The following is a 20,400-nucleotide window of genomic DNA, read 5'->3' as shown; positions in this document are numbered from 1 at the left end:
ATGAAATATAAATTTTGTACATCATTAAACAGTATCAGCTTTCAGTGGGCATTCAACAAATATTTTGGGTGATGGAGCTTCCTAGTATCCTTAAAAAATGAGTATAATATTGTCAGTATAGGCATATATCTAAGTAGAATAAACAAAACTTTTATTTATTCCATCCTTTACACTAAATACAATTATCAGGATTTTAAAAGGAAGTGATATTATCTTACAAGGAGATTTAATTTTTAGACATTATACTCACAATATCTGTGGCGAATAATGAGTGTGGAAAATTATGTTACAGCTACTCCAAATGGGAGAGAAATAACTGCCTCATTAGGCTGTATTTGTTTCTATTTTAGCGATAATAATGGTACATGTCTGAGAAAATAAAACCTTGTAATACACCAAAGGTGCATGCTAAGTTATAGCTATATCTTTCAAATGTGAATTTGAAGAAATTCAAAGAATTTGAAGCTCAGTGAAGAAAGAATCCATGTTATATATTCACTCCTAGACTTGTTCTCAGCAGCAAAGTCTGTGTCTGGTGTTAGAAAGAAAATTGCACATAATCTTTATTAAGTATTTGCAGCAAAAGACATTTCTTAGTTTCTCCTTTCCCGTAATGTCTTCCTCTAACTTTCTATTTTACCAAAACTAAAATATCAATATCTTTCCTAACATATTTTTAGACAACAAAGAAAATTGCTACTTTTCATGTCCTGGTAGTTTTTATTTTTCTTAGTTTCATTTTTACAGACATGGGAGAAGTTTATTACCTAGCTGTCCACTTTCATTGTTGTTGATGTTAACATTATTTTCTGTTTTTTATATTTCCTGAATGCCTGCAAAGTACTGAGCATTAGAGAGAATCCATGCAAGGCTCAACTGCTGTTGTTTGAGAATTATCTTTGTTAGGAAGGCAATGAATTAACACCATGGTGTCTGACCCAAGTCATGATATTTAAGTTTCCAAGAATATATTGTTAATTTATGTTTTATCTCTATAGTTAATGCCACATATTCAGTTTATCCATTCATTCATATCAATATGTTACTCTCCATGAAATAAAGGATGCCTCAGAGAGCAGAACCAAGAAAACAGAGCACAAAGCCAGAATTCATGAGAACTCATCTAGGAACATTTAACATGTCCCAGTCCGAATTTCAGAATTACTATTGTCAATGATTTTTGTCTCTCGTGCTCCCCATTTTTTAACATAAATGTCAATAATGACTGTCCTATGCCTATGCCACCATTGCGTTTTGCATATAGAGCCGTAAATAACTATCTTTTTTTATTTCACAGGTGTTCAGGTTAAGAGGAATGGTACTCAAGGTGCTACATTTAAAGAACTACATCTGAGGTACTTCATCCAGATCTCGATATGATTTAAATGATGAGACTCAGGATTTCAACAAAATATTGTGATGATGGGGCTTTGTGACCTTTTCTAGGGATGAAAGTATTTTAACTGTGGGAAAAATGTATATGATATATGGTCAGAATACTGTAGTGTGTGTTTTAAAAAAATTTCTACAAAGTTTTTGATATTTTTCCCTCAAAAGGTAGGGCTTAATTTCTGTTTCTTAATTATGAAGCAATTAGAGAATTGCTTCATAATACAGTATAGGGGACACAGTATTACAAATTTAAACATCATATTAATAATACATTAAACTATATCAATAATTATATGTAAAGTAACGAATAACTAATAAATAAAAGTTGAAATCACTTCATCTCAGTAAAATGGTTAAAATTCAAAAGACTGGAAATACTAAAATTCAAAGAGTAATTACATGTCACATTTGAGATTAAATTACAAAATTACTATTATTTTTATTATTCTGTGTGTGTGTGTGTGTGTGTCTGTGTGTTTATGTGTCTATCTCTTTCTTTCCTGTATCACTCATTGTAGGGGAAGCCGTTTCGAAGAGCTTATAGAACTGAATCTTTAGGGTGAGAGAAAAGTGAATGTGTTTGAAAGTATATTCCAGTTTTGTTTCTAATTTCTCTTGGGTAAACACCTTGGATAAGAATTATTGGATTGTATGGTAAATGCATGTTTAACATTATGAGACACTGTCAAATTGTTTTCCAAAATAGTTACATCATTTTATGCCCCCAGTGACAATGAATGGGGGTTGTATTTACTCCCCATCCTCACCATCACTTTGTATTTCTGCTCTTTTGTTTCTTAACCCATTCAACTGGGGATGAGGTAGTTTCAACTTGCACATCTCTGATGATTCATTGGAGCAACTACCCAAAAGTAATCACTACTTATTTATATGATTTAATGTAATTATTGATATTGTGTTTAAATATGTCATCTTCCTATTCGTGCCTTTTGCTTATTTGTTCCTCTGTGGTTCTTTTCCTGCCTGCATTTAGGGAAATCAAATATATACCAGTGCCCCACTCAATTTGTAACACTGATGATCACAGACGCACATGCACACAAACCTCCACATGTATATTCTCAGATCTGTAAGTTAGTATTTTTCATCAAAATTAGAAAATTTTGACCATTATTTCTTTAAATATTTTTTCTGCTAACATTGTATTTTCTTCTCTTACTGATACTTCAGTTACACATATGTTGGATTATATGATGTTGTGATACCTCTGAGATTCTTTTTATTTTTAATTGATATTTTCCCCTTCTATGTTTTTCAGACTGTAATGTTATTTTCTAAGTTATTTGGTTAATACTTTTTTTTTTTTTTTTTTTTTTTTTTACTGTCTCCTTTCTGCTGCTAAATCCATTCAGTGCCTATTTTTTCATTACTCCACCTTTCAGTTTTAGAGTTCTCATCTATTCTTTTATCTCTGTTGTTATTTCATTCCTGCTTTCATATTACCATCATATTTAACTTATTTAAAAGTAATTATTATAACTACCTTGAAGTCTTTGTATTTTAGGTTCAGCATCTCTTTCATCTGTAGTTTGCTTTTTCTGTTTTCCCATTCTTTGTTAAGGACTTTTTAAACAAAAATCATTCATATGATGATTTTGTATCAAATACCAGACACATGAACAATGCCTTGTACAGGCTAGGGATTTTTCTTCCTTCAAAGAGTTTTCAGTTTTAACACTGGCTTGACCACCTTAAACTTTTGAAATTACTGTTCGAACTTGTCTTGGCTCAGTCAATGCTCTATTAAGGACAAATCTAGCAAAGCTCAAAGCATTTCCTAGGCCCCTAACTCAGTATCCAAATGTTGTGTCTTCTAACAATCTTGGTAGGCTTGCTTTAGGTCTTTGTTAATGAGACTTGAAGAAGTCTCAAAGAATATGAATAGGTCATATTCTAGGACATTTTTCTTATTCCTGTTTTTATTTTGTTTTAGCTAGATTCCAGGTTTGTCAGATATTAAGAAGATATTTTCACTCTGGAATGAATGAACTCCCAACATTCTTTGCGATTTTCTTTGCATAATCTTGCATTCTCTAGTTCTACTAATAACCTCTTTGGTGATCTTGATAGAATATGTACAACCTGTGTTCTGCCAAAATGTTGAAAGAGATTCCTACGTATAGTTCTCAAGGCCTGTCTCCTTGCAGATTCTTATTTCCTATGACCCCATCCACAGATCCCAGTCACTTCAATTGTGCCAATATCTGGTCATTGCCACTGCACGTTGGAAAACCATTGTATACAGCTCAGATACAGTTTCCTTGCATACTTATTAAGTGCTATGGTTTGAATGTTTTTGTACCCTCCAAATTTATGTTGAAACTTAATACACAATGCAACAGTATGGCTTTTGGGAGGTGATTGAATCATGACAGTGCTCTCCGCCCTCAGGAATGGGATTAGTTGCTCCTCTAAAAGGGCTTGATTGGAGGAGTTTGCTCCTTTTTTTACTTCCACTAGCTGCCAAGTGAGGATAAAGTGTTCTTCCCCATCAGAGTCTACAGTGTTCAATCACCATCTTGGAAGCAGAGAGAAGCCCTCATTTGACAATCAGATCTTCCAGTGCCATGATCTTGGACTTCCCAGACTCCAAAAACTGAAAAGTAAATTTCCATTGCTTATCAATTATCCAGTCTGTGGTTTTTCATTATAGCAGTGCAAACAGACTAAGACACAGATTAATTGTCCAAGACTAGAGAGGTGCGTATGCTTTGGAGTAAGTCAAGAATTTTCTTTCTTTCAGAAAAATCACAGTTTTATGCTTCCTGTTTTCTGTAGCCTAAAAGACAGTTGCTCATATATATTTTTCCAGTATTATATATGTCTATGATGAGGGTGACAGTCTTCTAACGATGAGTTTATCAAGGCAAGTATATATATGTATTTTAAAGTCTATGTATCAGAATCCGAATAAGAAGCTCTACACATTGCAAATGGCTCAAATGTTTGCAAACCTATTTTAGTTGATAGGCGCTGTCTCCTTTTCTCTTTCTATAAGGTCATTGTTTAGGAAACTAGGTGATTTGTCCTTTGTCCTACACTTTACATTTAACTGATTTCAGGTGGTATGATGTAGTTTACACAATCCTCTGTCCGCTGCATTGGGAATTGATTCCAGAGGCTTGATTAGATTCAGAGTCAATATTTATAAAATTACTATGTCATGTGTAATGTTTTGTTTTTCTATCTACAAGTATGTAATGACCAGCTATTTCTCCTTCCTAAAGTTAGCAAACTTTGAGGCTTTCTGTCTAGATTCATTAGCAGTTTCACAGTGATGTTATTCTAATTTTATCATTCTTTTCTAGTTCTATTAAAGAAACTTTCCCGATCTACTATTTTATTACTCATTAGTATTGCTTGTATAGAAAACACACGATAAATGTTTCAATCTTCCCCTTTATTTGCCCTTTTTTTTTTTTTCCCAAATAATGAGTTTGTTCACAATCCACAACCATTTCTAAACGTTCTTTCCAAGCAGCGTCATACTCTTCTGATACCAGTTTTATTCCAGAGAACTCTCTTAGGATCTTTCAATTTTTTTTAAGTCATTAAAATGGTGTGAAATCTTCCCTGCTCTGACTGTTTTCTGAACCTTAGTCTACCCTTTAAATGTTTTGATATCAAGGGGAAACTGAGATGAATCAAATTTATATCTTGTCTCACTTTCGTACTTGATTTCTGACTTCCATTCGAATCTACATCCTCATCCCTATACTGGACTTTATCCACATTATTGCAAAGAGAATAGTCCTTATGCTGGCAGTCAGTTTTGCTAAATCATATAACCCTACTGATATTTATAAAATGTAAGTTTAAGAATACCATCTCTTCTTTATATTAAAATGGGAATTTGGGAAATTTAGAAAACTCCTTTTTTAAAAATAAAAAAATAAATTTGGATTTTGAGATTATGCCTTTGAAGACAAATCAACTTTAAATTACAAACAAAACAATCCTCTTTATTAATTCAGTGGTTGGGATATTATAGACCGAAATGACTGATAGGGAGGGTATAAATACATTTATGAAATAAAAAATATTATGGCCATTATACTGAACTAAGAACCTTATTATATGCGCTTGAATCTTCTGCCGATTTGATGTACTACTAAGCTGTTTTTAGTGATAGCTGCATGGTAGCATGGAAGTAGGAACTTAGTAAGAAATCAGGAGATTCAAGTTTTAGTCATGGTTTATTCCTAGCCCTGCCACTATACTTTGTATGATGTATATACTTAACATATGTCTAAGACAAAACATACTAATGCATATTGTTTCATTTGTTTTTCTGTGATGTCCTATTTATTATTATTATTACTATTATTATTATTATTATTATTATTATTATTGAGACAGAATCTCACTCTGTCGCGCAGGCTGGAGTGCAGTGACACGGTCTCCACTCACTGCAAGCTCCACCTCCCGGGCTCACGCCATTCTCCTGCCTCTGCCTCCCGAGTAGCTGGGACTATCGGCGCCAGGCTAACTTCTTTTGTATTTTTTTAGTCGAGACGGGATTTCACCATGTTAGCCAGGATGGTCTCGATCTCCCGACCTCGTGATCCACCCGCCTCTGCCTTCCAAAGTGCTGGGATTACAGGCGAGAGCCACCGTGTCTGGCCCTGTGATGTCATTTCTATATGTGAATAGACGTTACTTGTAACAGATAAGTTCTACAATCTAATCTCTAAATTTTTGATTCTATACGCACAGGACAGATGGATTACGATTTTTGTTTTGAGAGTTCTAATATGAGCTCCACTATCTGACTGTCTACTCTTCTTGAATTTACATTCAGTTTTTGTTTCCTTGTGTTTTTAGTCACAGCCTGAAACAGATTGTTCCTTTTATTCTAAACTTATATGCTTTTAAAGAATGTGAAGAACTACGAAGCACTGTAACTACATACTTCCCTTTTATTAAAACTCTTTCAAAAACCATGATAACTTATATACAGACATAGTTCACAGACTTCACTTTTCCTTATTGAAGATCACATCATAGTCTTCCTGATCAAGGAAGCATTAAAACAACTATTATGTATCTGTGATTAAAATGTTTTTGAACGTTATCATGTATCCACAGGTGATATGGTTTGGCTCTGTGTCCCCACCCAAATCTCACATTGAATTGTAATAATCTCCATGAATCATTACTGGAGGGACCAGGTGGAAGTAATTGGATTATGGGGGCAATTCCCGCTATGCTCTTCTCACAACAGCGAGTGAGTTTTCATGAGATCTGATGGTTGGATAAGCACCTGGCATTTCCCCTACTGGCACTCATCGTCTTTCCTGTTGCCCTGGGCCTTCTGCCATGATTGTAAGTTTCCTGAGGCCTCTCTAGCCATGTGGAACATGAGTCCATTAAAACTCTTTTCTTTATAAATTACCTAATCCTGGGTTTTTCTTCATAGCATCATGAGAACAAACTAGTACAATGGTAGTAATTCATTTTCAAAATCTATTCCTTTTATGTATTTCTACAAAATAATCTATTTTATTAAAATTCCCTCATATTTCATGGATTCGATTATCTCATAGGCATTTATTTATTTATGCTTTTTTTCTTGAATGTTCTATTTTTATTTCTGTTTTAGTTTCACTTTAATACAATAGTATTTAATTTTTTTTGTAAGTCTTTAAGTATGTGGTCATTAGATGAACCTCAATATTAATGCAGATAATTCTGATATTTAAAAATGTCATAAAATTTCAGAACTTCATTTCACTTCTGAAATGTTTTAAGTTACAAATAAATATTTGTTATTGCAGTTTCAATGGCATCTATGATCTTCTCCTCGCTCATAGAAATGCTAGAAGACCAATAAAAGTGAATTAAGTGGGCCAAGGCGGGCGGATCACGAGGTCAGGAGTTTGAGACTAGCCTGACCAACATGGTGAAATCTTGTCTCTACTAAAAATACAAAAATTAGCCGGGTGTGGTGGTGCATGCCCATAATCCCAGCTACTTAGGAGGATGAGGCAGAGGTTGCGACGAGCCAAGATCGTGCCACTATGCTCTAGCCTGGGCGACAGAGCAAGACTCCATCTCAGAAAAAAAAAAAAAAAAAAAAAGTGAATTAACTGAACAAAGAAGAAATTCTGAAGGAAGCAACTATCAAAAAATAATTCTTAAGAATCCTCAAGTTTTTCACGTCTTATGACAGCAACAGCAAAATGCAGAGTACAATGTAGGGAAACTGCAGTCACACCTGCGGTAGCAGGGACGGCATAAAGAGTTTGTAAGATAGTTAGCTGGCCTTCAACTAAACAGACCTTCAAATGACCCCAAAATTAACAGCCAAGTGTAGTACTAAATCATCTCCTTGAACCTTAGAACCATTACCTTAATTCTAAGTACATGATTCTTAAAGGTACATAATTCAAATTTTAGAAATGGAATGAATATTCTAAAACTGCGGTTAAAAACAAGTATATGTCTTTTCCAGGATATCCAGGGAACACCTGTTGTTCCTAAATGTGAACATTTCCACACAACTTAGCTCAAGAAAAGACAGATAAGCAATTATTCTGCTCTCTAGCCACCGGAATTACTTCTTGATTAGAAGAGAAAATGACTAGAGCATTATTTGATGAATACCCTTTGCTTTCCTAAATCCAGTTTTGATGTTACATTTCTAGAATGTCTAATGCATTGCATTACTTCTAAAAATTTCATCTATAAAACATAATAGATATGATGGATACTTTCACCATGCATAAAACGCATTCCTAATAGAAGACCAATATGTTTGATATGAATCTTAAATAGCCTTTATTAGAGGGCAATAATCTTTCTGGATAGTATGGGAATAAATTTGTCTAATGTCAACTTTTATTTTATATTTTTAAAATTCACTTAGTATATTTAAATATTCACTGTTAATAGACATATTGATTGTCTTTAGGTGCAAATGATAAACATTGATTTTGTTTTCTATTCTATATAAATAATAAGCAGGGAAGTCGAATATGGAAAAATGTAGAAGCTATACATGTGAAAATGTCTTCAAATTATGGTATCAGATTATGTACGGGTTTGAAAAATTAAGATGATGCCCGCGTGAAGGAACACACTCTCAGAGCAGAATCAAGTATATACAATATCAGGCCATGAAAAACCAGAGTAATCTCTTCTGTGAAGTAGCTCCTTTTTATCACTGTGGAATGAAAAACCAATTTTCATAGCTATAATTCCAAATATACTTTAGTCTTAATTAGCCTTTGCATGTGATGATTTATCTTAGATGAGGAAAGATAACCTCAAGTTCTTCCCCTGGCAGCTTTCTTTTCATTTGCTATTGCTGCAGGAGCGTCCTGATGATCTGCTGAGTCATTGGATAAGGAAAACATACACAAACTCACTCTCACACACACACACACACTCACACACACGGCTTGAAACAAGAAATATCCTACAGTGGTGAGCAGAACACTGATGGGTGGATAGCAAGCTGGAGGGGAGGCCTTTAGGAAAACAGAAGTCAAACCTCAAACTAATAATAATGTATTTCAGTGTTTTGCAGGAAACAGTTTCTCTATCTAAAGCATTACAAGTTATTAAATTCTTTTTGTCCTCAATAGTGCAGATGATTTTATTGGTGTTTTACTTTCATGTTATTTGTACTATGAAAACCCTATGTATTTTTTTCAAAATATAAATTTATATTAAAATATTAAACTTGTTATTTCAAATTACACTGCTCCAGATTTGGATGACTTGTCTCATCTTTTCTGCTTGAAGAATCAGGATGCAAGTCTCTACTATTTTTTTTAATTGCACATTAGCTAGAAGAGGGATCAAGCCTACATTTGACATTCCTGCAAGAAACATTTAAATCCTATGGGGCGGACAGACAGATGGAAAGAAGGGAGGGAGGGAGGGAGGAAGGAAAGAAGGAAGGAAGGAAGGAAGGAAGGGAGGGAGGGAGGGAGGGAGGGAGGGAGGGAGGGAGGGAGGCAGGCACCTAGGGAGGCAGGGAGGGAAAGAAATGAAGGAGAAAGGAAGCGAGGGAGGTTGAGAGGAAGGGCTTTCTGGGTTTGCTTTTACTGAAGTTCAGTAAAGTGGTATCTAGCTACCTGGTAGATAACACTTGTGAATTGGGATAAAAAGATAATAGAACAGTGTTTCCTAAGAAAGAGGCTCTGAGCCATAGAAATAGGATATTTGACATTATATATGATCACTTCTCAACTCTGCTGAAAAGTAGCAAATGGGCCACAAAGCACATCAGGGAAAAATCATGTAATAGAAAGATCCTCACTTAAGCAAAATGAATATTTTTGAATTTTTTTTAAGTTTGTAGGTTTTTATTATTAACCAAAGAAACATTGTTGTTTTCTGGTATTATTGCCATTCAATGGAAATATGCCCTGTAGATTTTTAAAATTAACATTAGAAAAATCACAATTAATAAACATACACCATATTTCTAAAATAGATTCATTCTCATGGGATTAAGAAAAGGGCATGAGATATACATTGTATATCTCCTAAAACATTGACATACTCCTTCATTCTGTAGTTAAGATTATTAATAAGTTTAAATCAATTAAAATCAAACTAATAGTCAAGGATACAGAAATCAATGCTTGACATATTAGCTTGAATATGAATTTTTAAAATGTCCTGTGTGCTTTTGAAAACCATTATTAGCACAGTATGTTGTGCCTAAATATATTGTAGTATCTGCTTCTTAACCTCTGTGGATATGATTAGCCCAAATAACTCATCATCAGTAGCAGATTTTAGATATAAAGCTCTGATGCCTTCATATGACTATATTGCTGTTAGCTCATTTTTCACATGCTGAGAGACACAGGTTGTTTAATTAAAAATCAACCTTATTGAGGCATAGCTGCATTTCTGTCAGAGACAAAGCTGGTGGAAAGATTTAACAGCTATATAAATAAGATATACTCTAGGAGTTATGATTCTTTTTATTTTTCACACAAACTCCTTCAAGAAATATGTATATCTCTTTTTTATTAGTGTATAAGAGGAAAAACTATTTCCCTTAGAAAATCCACTGTCACATATATTGATATTTTTACTACCTTAATAAAACCCTAGGGATTTGCTTTAAAGGACATCACATTATAACTTTTTCTTTGAGAAAATGCACCAGTGAGCTTTAGTTAAACAAAGAATTATGCCTCTTCATTTCAAATGAATTTAGTTTAAATATAGTAATTTGAAATCTAAGTTTAGGCAGAATTTTAATTAGCTTATAAGCCCTGAGATGTACTTCTTAGTAACACTGAGTGTTTGGGGTCTCTTTTTTCAGATACACTCAGTATTAATTTTAGCATGATAAGCAGCCTTGTCTTTCATACATTTTGAAGTCAAAGAAACAAAATCCTTGTTAAATCTCTCCATTTCATATTAACTCTTCGTTACCTGGACATTCTCATCTGATTCAAAAGTTCAGAAAGATCCAGTACTGTATCTGACAAAGTTCCAAGCTAAAAGGAAATTAGAACTCGAAGGTTCTAGATGATTGGTTGATTTGTTGGGCAACACATCTCTGTATCCAGGGAAACAGCTAAGATATTAAGCACTACCCCTGATTAAATTCACATGGTACATTACAAGACATAGTGTGAGTAAAAGAGGATATATTAGTAGCTGTACTAATTACATAGTATAAATAGCTACTAATGTTTTTCGAGCTTTATATGCTTGACACTGTGATAAGCCTGTGTTTGCACTTTTTTTTTAAACACAAAGCCTATGGTGTTGTATATTTTACAGTGAAGAAAATAAGAATTAAATTCTCAAGTAATGTGCCTGAACATCACTTAGCTAGAAAATGAGACAATAAAAATTCTGATCTGGGTCTACCCATGAGTAGAGTTCAAATATTTAACATCTTAGCTATATTACTAGATGACATCTATCTTGGTAATTTGACAAAACAATAATAATAGCAGCTAATGTTTATTAAATAGATGTCAGATATTCTTCTAAATCATTCACATTAATTATTATATAGATTATATGATCTCACCATCTAATATTGATAGGACTTATTAAATGTGTCTTATCAAATACACAACCTTGGAATATGCCTAACAGAAACATATGTATTACACACACACACACACACAGAGTACAATGCTTATAGCATCCCAATTTGAGATAGCCCCAAATTGGAAACTATCCAAATATCTTTCAGTGGTTGAGTAGATAAATAAATTGTAGCATATACAAAGGACAGAATACTATACAGCAACATTATGTGGAATGTCAAAAATAAAATATTGAATGAAATAAGCCAGACTTTTAAAATAGCTACTAAACCTATTTTTGTAAAATATAAGAAATAGACATAACTATGATATTATAAGACAATGATTATCCTTTGAGGTGGGAAAGCGACTAGCGGGGAACACAAAAAGAGGATTCTGGGTGTTTAAATGTTCTTTTAAAAAAATATGACTGTTGGCTGGGCATGGTGGTTCATGGCTGCAAGCCTAGCATTTTGGGAGGCCGAGGTGGGAGGATAACTAGGGTCCAGGAGTTCAAGACCAGCCTGGTCAACATAGTGAGAACCCATATATGAGTTGTTTATTTGGGAATGAATACATGTAAGTATTCATTAAGCTGTACACTTATTTTAAGTGCGCCTGTACACTTTAATACAATGTTAAAGTTAAGTGATGGTATTAGCGTTACATTAACTGTGCTCTCTTTTTCTGGTTCTCCTTTTCCTGTCATTGCTATCTCCTTATGTCTACTTTGTTTCTTCATTCAGGCTATGCATAAACTTCAACTTTTTAAAAAAAATCTTGAATATACTATGCCTTCTGTTCATAAAGATACCTATAGATTTTGGGAAAAGTGTTTGCCAGCAGAGAAGGTTTAAGATATTAGAAATATTTTTAAGCTTAGAAAGCATTTATATTTATATCTGAATATTGGTGTTAATTTACTAATCAGTTTTAAAAATAATTTTACCTTATAGTCCCTTTCATTTGTTTTCATTTCAAAATTAAAACTCATTTGATTTCATTCACTTTTTCATCCTCAATTCTTTCACCTTAAATATACCATCAAAATAAAAATTTAGCTAGCTTTTAGAACTTTGTAAACAGAAAAATCTGAGCTTCAAAAGATCTTTTAAAAGCAAATATGCATTTATATTAATAAATTACAGAAATACGATATCTCCAGTCTCTCAAACTTGAAAAAATGCTGACATTACTATTTAGTTCACTGTTCTGACATACCTTAAGCAATTAGTCATGATATCTGTCCTATTTATTTCCTTCAGTTTTTTAACATTTATTATATACCCACTATATGCTGGGTCCTGTTCTAGCATATAGTGGATACAGCAGTGATTAAAAAAAACACACAAAAAAAATGTCCTTGTAAACCTTGCATACTAGTGAGGGTGAAAATCTATATAAATTAAAATATTAAGTGAATACACAGTATTTCAGATATTGACAACACATAGTATGGCATAGAAAGTAATAGAGAAAGAAAGAGTTGTTATTTTAAATAGGGTGTTCAAGATAGGCCTCTTTAATAAGGTGCACATTTTGTTAGAAACTGGAAGGAAGTGAGGCCTGAGAAAAGCAAATGTCTGTGAGAAGAGCAATGCACATAGAGGGAGAAGCAAGGACCAAGGTTTTAAATTGGGAGTGCTGGTGAGGGAGAGTGTTAGGATACGTTCAGCAAAGTTGCCGGGTGGTTAGGTTTTGTATGATCTTGTAGGTCATTATAAGGACTTTAACTTTTATTCTGAAAGCCACTGGAAGCCACTGGAGGGTTGTGAACTATAGAATAAAATAATTTGTATTACCTTTTTGAAGGGCACCATTAGCTTTCGTGTTGACAATAGAACTTGCGTGTGTGTGTGTGTGTGTGTGTGTGTTAGTAGTAGTGGTGGTGGTGGGAGAAACACTGCAGAAAAAAAGTATGGAGATAAATTAAAATACAATTGCCATAATTCAGTAGAGAAGAGGTGGTGGTAACTGGGGCCTGTATTAAAATTCTAACACCCACCATGATGGTATTAGGAGGTGGGATTGGGGGAGATAATTAGATCAAGAGAATAGAACCCTCACGCATGGGATTAGTGACCTTGTGAAAGAGACCTTGGAGAGCTCTCTAACTTTCCTTTTGTCATGTGAAGATACAACCAAGACATCCAACCACTTGCAAACCAGGACGTGGTTACTCATCAGATAGCAAATTTGCAGGGCACCTTGATCTTGAACTTTGTTGTGAAGTCACCCAGTCTATGGTGTTTTGTTATAGCAGCTTGAACTAACATGTAATCACCTTGCCTTTACTCTGAGTTCATTTCTTTTCTGGCCTGCCCTTAGCATCTTTTATATACTACCATCACAGTTTTTACCGATATTTCCTGTACACTGAGAAAATGGTTGAAGATAGTAGTCATGTCCAATATAAGTTTAATGTGAGCCACTGAGGTAATTTTAAATATTCTGAAATCATCAACCAATAAGTAAAAAGAAATAAACATATTTTATTTAACCTAATATTTCAAAAATATAATTTCAACATGTCATCAGGATAGAAAATATAAATGAGAAAGTTTCCATCTTTTGTTTTTGTACTAAGTCTTCCAAATATTAAAATTTCATCAGAAATACCTGATTTGTATTTGCATTTAATAAAAGGTACAGTTGAAAAATAGATTCACATACTTGAGTTGTTCTGACCATACTTAAAATTTCAAATAACTGAACTGAGAATCAGTTTGAAAATTCTAATTTAATCATTAAAATTTGATAAAATTTATTTCTTCCATCCCTGAACCAACATTTTAAGTCATCAATATCTAAATATGACTGCTAGCTATTGTATTGGTTAGTGTAGGTGTATAAAATCATTTTTTGCCTTCAAATATACAAATAATATAGTATAATGAAATATATACAAATGTATATGAGACTCATGAGATTAACAAGTACCAGGTAGCATAGTTTGTGAGATTATTTTATTTCCCAGCCACATTCAATTGCACAAGGGATGGCATGGAGTAGGCAGAAAGGTGATTTAAATTAGGCTTGGAATTTTTCCAGGAAACTGAAGTAGAAGAGAAGGGGATCAAAGAAATTGAGTACATAAGTAAGGCAGCAATGATAATGATGAACCTTAGAATTTAAGCTTGTCAGAGGTATAAAATTCCTGCCAATAGTGCAAATTCTGAATCTAATGAGAAAACATGAGACCAATCCAGTTTGGAAGACTTGATAAAATAACTAGCTTATATTTTTCAAAATTTAAAGGTCAGGGAACACACAGATAGGGTGAAGAAATGTGCCAGATTGAAGAACACTAAAGCAATAGGACATCTAAATGCAATGTGTGATCCTAGATTGGATTATGAACTAGGAAAATATGATTGTTATAGACATTATTGGGTAATTGATGAGATTTGAACATCTACCTCAATCAGATAAGAGCATGGTATCAAATATAATTCCTTGATTTTGATCATTGTACTGCAGTCCCAAAAGAAAACCTCTTAGTTCTAAAAAGTATGCATTGAAATATTTGGAATAAGAGAACAAAATGTCTACAACTCATTCTCAAGTGGTCCAGTAAGAAAATGGGGAGATAACAAGAGAGAAAAGTAGAAACAGCAAGAATGCAAAATGAATGATAAAACAAATGGGGCAACTTGTTAACTCCTGATCTAGTTAAACAGTATATGGGATTTATTTGCACTGTTCTTTTAACTATCCCACACATTTGTAATTACATTAAATAATATAATTCAACTCTAAGCTGAATGTTTGTGAAGTTTTCCAGACTAACCTAAAGATGACAATATGGGTTCCCTTAGAAGCAGGAGTGGAGATCGGGATTCAAGTTTAAGCAATTAATTTGGGAGCTTAAGGATAAAGGATAAATGAGTAAGGACATTAGATAAAAAGGCAGAAAAGGGAGCAATGAGGGCTTAATATTGAGGTATTTTTTACTATGAGCCACAGGAAACCCAGGTGCTAGCATGGAACATATATTTCAGATTTGTGAATTGAAATTCATATGAAGGAAATGAGATACAGGAAGGTCTCAGTTATAATTATACATGCAATATAATTATATATACTATATAATCACACATATTTCAATTTGCATCTGTGGATTGAGATAATTAGGCTTTGTACACCAATTCATATCAGTTATTGAGTAAGGAATGGTCTTAGGTAGCCCTGATTCCCCAACACTTACGGCCTGGAGCACAGAGGGTGAAGGTATGTTTCAGTAGCTGAAGAAAGCACTCAGATAAGGAATATAACTCCTACTGGAGAAATTTGGACTGAGTGTACTAAAATGATAAGGACAGAGGTATTTATTGAACACCACTATCATCTGCTATACTTGTTGACAGAATAACCATTGTGTTATCACATTACTATTATCATTATTGTTTTTACTAATACTAGTACTATTGCAGTTTAAATTATTCACAGCAGAAGGTAGGCTGGAGAGTGAAGTAGTCATGTATTTTGTTGGAAAATTAATAGCAATTATGCACCAGCACACACACAAAAAAAACATTTTAAAAGCTTATACAAAACATTAACAAAGTTGAACAATTCTATTTGGTAATGTTTCTTCATGTTTCCTTTAAAAAGGGATTTAGAGTTTCTCTTTACCCAGACTAAGTAAGGCCAGTGTGCAACTAGAAAATGAATTGAATTAAAAAAAAAAGAGTAAGAGTTCTCTGATTAACACAAAACCCAAACTACAGGTATATTCATTTAGGCATTGAAGGAAGCTACTATTTATGTAAAATATTTTGATGTAATGAATTGTTATTCATCTAATTAATAACTCCCAGTTCACAACTAGTTTACTCAATGTTTCCTATACAATGTTAAAACATTCTGGCCGGTGGAGCAAGATGGCCGAATAGGAACGGCTCCAGTCTCCAACTCCCAGCGCGAGCGACACAGAAGACCGGTGATTTCTGCATTTTCAACTGAGGTACTGGGGTCATCTCACTAGGGAGTGCCAGACAATTGGTGCTGGTCAGTTGCTGCAGCCCGACCAGTGAGAGCTGAAGCAGGGCGAGGCATCGCCTCACCTGGGAAGAGCAAGGGGGAAGGGAATCCCTTTTCCTAGCCAGGGGAACTGAGACACACAACACCTGGAAAATCGGGTAATTCCCACCCCAATACTGCGCTGCAAGCAAACGGGCACACCAGGAGATTATACCCACACCTGGCCAGGAGGGTCCCACGGCCACGGAGCCTCCCTCATTGCTAGCACAGCAGTCTGCGATCTAACCGCAAGGCCGCAGCGAGGCTGGGGGAGGGGCGCCCGTCATTGCTGAGGCTTAAGTAGGTAAACAAAGCCGCTGGGAAGCTCGAACTGGGTGGAGCTCACAGCAGCTCAAAGAAACCTGCCTGTCTCTGTAGACTCCACCTCTGGGGACACGGCACAGCTAAACAACAAAAGGGGAAGCAGCAGAGGCCTGTGCAGATGCGAACGAGTCTGTCTGACAGCTTTGAAGAGAGCAGTGGATCTCCCAACACGGAGGTTGAGATCTGAGAACAGACAGACTGCCTGCTCAAGTGGGTCCCTGACTCCTGAGTAGCCTAACTGGGAGACATCCCCCACTAGGGGCAGTCTGACACCCCATACCTCACAGGGTGGAGTACACCCCTGAGAGGAAGCTTCCAAAGTAAGAATCAGACAGGTACACTGTTCAGCAATATTCTATCTTCTGCAAACTCTGCTGCTGATACCCAGGCAAACAGGGTCTGGAGTGGATCTCAAGCAATCTCCAACAGACCTACAGGTGAGGGTCCTGACTATTCGAAGTAAAACTATCAAACAGGAAGGACACCTATGCCAAAACCCCATCAGTATGTCACCATCATCAAAGACCAGAGGCAGATAAAACCACGAAGATGGGGAAGAAGCAGGGCAGAAAAGCTGGAAATTCAAGAAATAAGAGTGCATCTCCCCCTGCAAAGGAGCGCAGCTCATCGCCAGCAACAGATTAAAGCTGGTCAGAGAATGACTTTGACGAAATGAGAGAAGAAGTCTTCAGTCCATCAAACTTCTCAGAGCTAAAGGAGGAATTACGTACCCAGCGCAAAGAAACTAAAAATCTTGAAAAAAGAGTGGAAGAATTGATAGCTGGAATAATTAATGCAGAGAAGGTCATAAACGAAATGAAAGAGATGAAAACCATGACACGAGAAATACGTGACAAATTCACAAGCTTCAGTAACCGACTCGATCAACTGGAAGAAAGAGTATCAGCGATTGAGGATCAAATGAATGAAATGAAGCAAGAAGAGAAACCAAAAGAAAAAAGAAGAAAAAGAAATGAACAAAGCCTGCAAGAAGTATGGGATTATGTAAGAAGACCAAATCTACGTCTGATTGGGGTGCCTGAAAGTGAGGGGGAAAATGGAACCAAGTTGGAAAACACTCTTCAGGATATCATCCAGGAGAACTTCCCCAACCTAGTAGGGCAGGCCAACATTCAAATTCAGGAAATACAGAGAACGCCACAAAGATACTCCTCCAGAAGAGCAACTCCAAGACACATAATTGCCAGATTCACCAAAGTTGAAATGAAGGAAAAAATCTTAAGGGCGGCCAGAGAGAAAGGTCGGGTTACCCACAAAGGGAAGCCCATCAGACTAACAGCAGACCTCTCGGCAGAAACTCTGCAAGCCAGAAGAGAGTGGGGGCCAATATTCAACGTTCTTAAAGGAAAGAATTTTCAACCCAGAATTTCATATCCAGCCAAACTAAGTTTCATCAGTGAAGGAGAAATAAAATCCTTTACAGATAAGCAAATGCTTAGAGATTTTGTCACCACCAGGCCTGCCTTACAAGAGATCCTGAAGGAAGCCCTAAACATGGAAAAGAACAACCGGTACCAGCCATTGCAAAAACATGCCAAAATGTAAAGACCATCGAGGCTAGGAAGAAACTGCATCAACTAATGAGCAAGATAACCAGTTAATATCATAATGGCTGCATCAAGGTCACACATAACAATATTAACCTTAAATGTAAATGGACTAAATGCTCCAATTAAAAGACACAGACTGGCAAACTGGATAAAGAGTCAAGAGCCATCAGGCTGCTGGGTTCAGGAGACCCATCTCACATGCAGAGACATACATAGGCTCAAAATAAAGGGATGGAGGAAGATCTACCAAGCAAGTGGAGAACAAAAAAAAAGCAGGGGTTGCAATCCTAGTCTCTGATAAAAGAGACTTTAAACCATCAAAGAACAAAAGAGAAAAAGAAGGACATTACATAATGGTAAAGGGATCAATTCAACAGGAAGAGCTAACTAAACTAAATATATATGCACCCAATACAGGAGCACCCAAATTCATAAAGAAAGTCCTTAGAGACTTATAAAGAGACTTAGACTCCCATACAATAATAGTGGGAGACTTCAACACTCCACTGTCAACATTAGACAGATCAACGAGACAGAAAGTTAACAAGGATATCCAGGAATTGAACTCATCTCTGCACCAAGTGGACCTAATAGACATCTATAGAAGTCTCCACCCCAAATCAACAGAATATACATTCTTCTCAGCACCACATCACACTTATTCCAAAATTGACCACATAATTGGAAGTAAGCACTCCTTAGCAAATGTACAAGAACAGAAATTATAACAAACTGTCTCTCAGACCACAGTGCAATCAAACTAGAACTCAGGACTAAGAAACTCAAACAAAACCGCTCAACTACATGGAAACTGAACAAACTGCTCCTGAGTGACTACTGGGTAATAACGAAATGAAGGAAGAAATAAAGATGTTCTTTGAAACCAATGAGAACAAAGATACAGCATACCAGAATCTCTGGGACACATTTAAAGCAGTGTGTAGAGGGAAATTTATAGCACTAAATGCCCACAAGAGAAAGCTGGAAAGATCTAAAATGGACACTCTAACATCACAATTAAAAGAACTGGAGAAGCAAGAGCAAACACATTCAAAAGCTGGCAGAAGGCAAGAAATAACTAAGATCAGAGCAGAACTGAAGGAGATAGAGACACAAAAAACCCTCCAAAAAATCAATAAATCCAGGAAGTGGTTTTTTGAAAAGATCAACAAAATTGACAGACCGCTAGCAAGACTAATACAGAAGAAAAGAGAGAAGAATCAAATAGACACAATAAAAAATGATAAAGGGGATATCACCACCGACCCCACAGAAATACAAACTACCATCAGAGAATACTATAAACACCTCTACGCAAATCAACTAGAAAATCTAGAAGAAATGGATAATTTCCTGGACACTTACACTCTTCCAAGACTAAACCAGGAAGAAGTTGAATCCCTGAATAGACCAATAGCAGGCTCTGAAATTGAGGCAACAATTAATAGCCTACCAACCAAAAAAAGTCCATGACCAGATGGGTTCACAGCTGAATTCTACCAGAGGTACAAGGAGGAGCTGGTACCATTCCTTCTGAAACTATTCCAATCAATTGAAAAAGAGGGAATCCTCCCTAACTCATTTTATGAGGCCAACATCATCCTGATACCAAAGCCTGGCAGAGACACAACAAAAAAAGAAAATTTCAGACAATAACCTGATGAACATCGATGCAAAAATCCTCAATAAAATACTGGCAAACCGGATTCAGCAGCACATCAAAAAGCTTATCCACCATGATCAAGTGGGCTTCATCCCTGGATGCAAGGCTGGTTCAACATTCACAAATCAATAAATGTAATCCAGCATATAAACAGAACCAAAGACAAGAACCACATGATTATCTCAATAGATGCAGAAAAGGCTTTTGACAAAATTCAACAGCCCTTCATGCTAAAAACGCTCAATAAATTCGGTATTGATGGAAAGTACCTCAAAATAATAAGAGCTATTTATGACAAACCCACAGCCAATATCATACTGAATGGGCAAAAACTGGAAAAATTCCCTTTGAAAACTGGCACAAGACAGGGATGCCCTCTCTCACCACTCCT

The 20,400-nt window shown here is 35.5% G+C and overlaps 1 long non-coding RNA gene across 1 annotated transcript in view; it reads left to right on the top strand.

The window, feature by feature from the left end:
* LOC117080178 overlaps positions 1-1,355 on the top strand; it is an 87,395-nt gene extending 86,040 nt beyond the window's left edge. The window contains exon 5 of the long non-coding RNA XR_004435745.1: positions 1,298-1,355. This is a non-coding gene — a long non-coding RNA (uncharacterized LOC117080178). The remainder of the gene's footprint in view (positions 1-1,297) is intronic.
* Positions 1,356-20,400: the final 19,045 nt, after the last annotated feature.

The sequence above is a fragment of the Trachypithecus francoisi genome, unplaced genomic scaffold (assembly GCF_009764315.1).
Source record: "Trachypithecus francoisi isolate TF-2019V2 unplaced genomic scaffold, Tfra_2.0 Lachesis_group8, whole genome shotgun sequence".
Taxonomy (NCBI): Eukaryota; Metazoa; Chordata; class Mammalia; order Primates; family Cercopithecidae; genus Trachypithecus; species Trachypithecus francoisi.
Note: the sequence above shows the minus strand (reverse complement) of the source record. Positions and strands in the feature narration are given on the sequence as shown.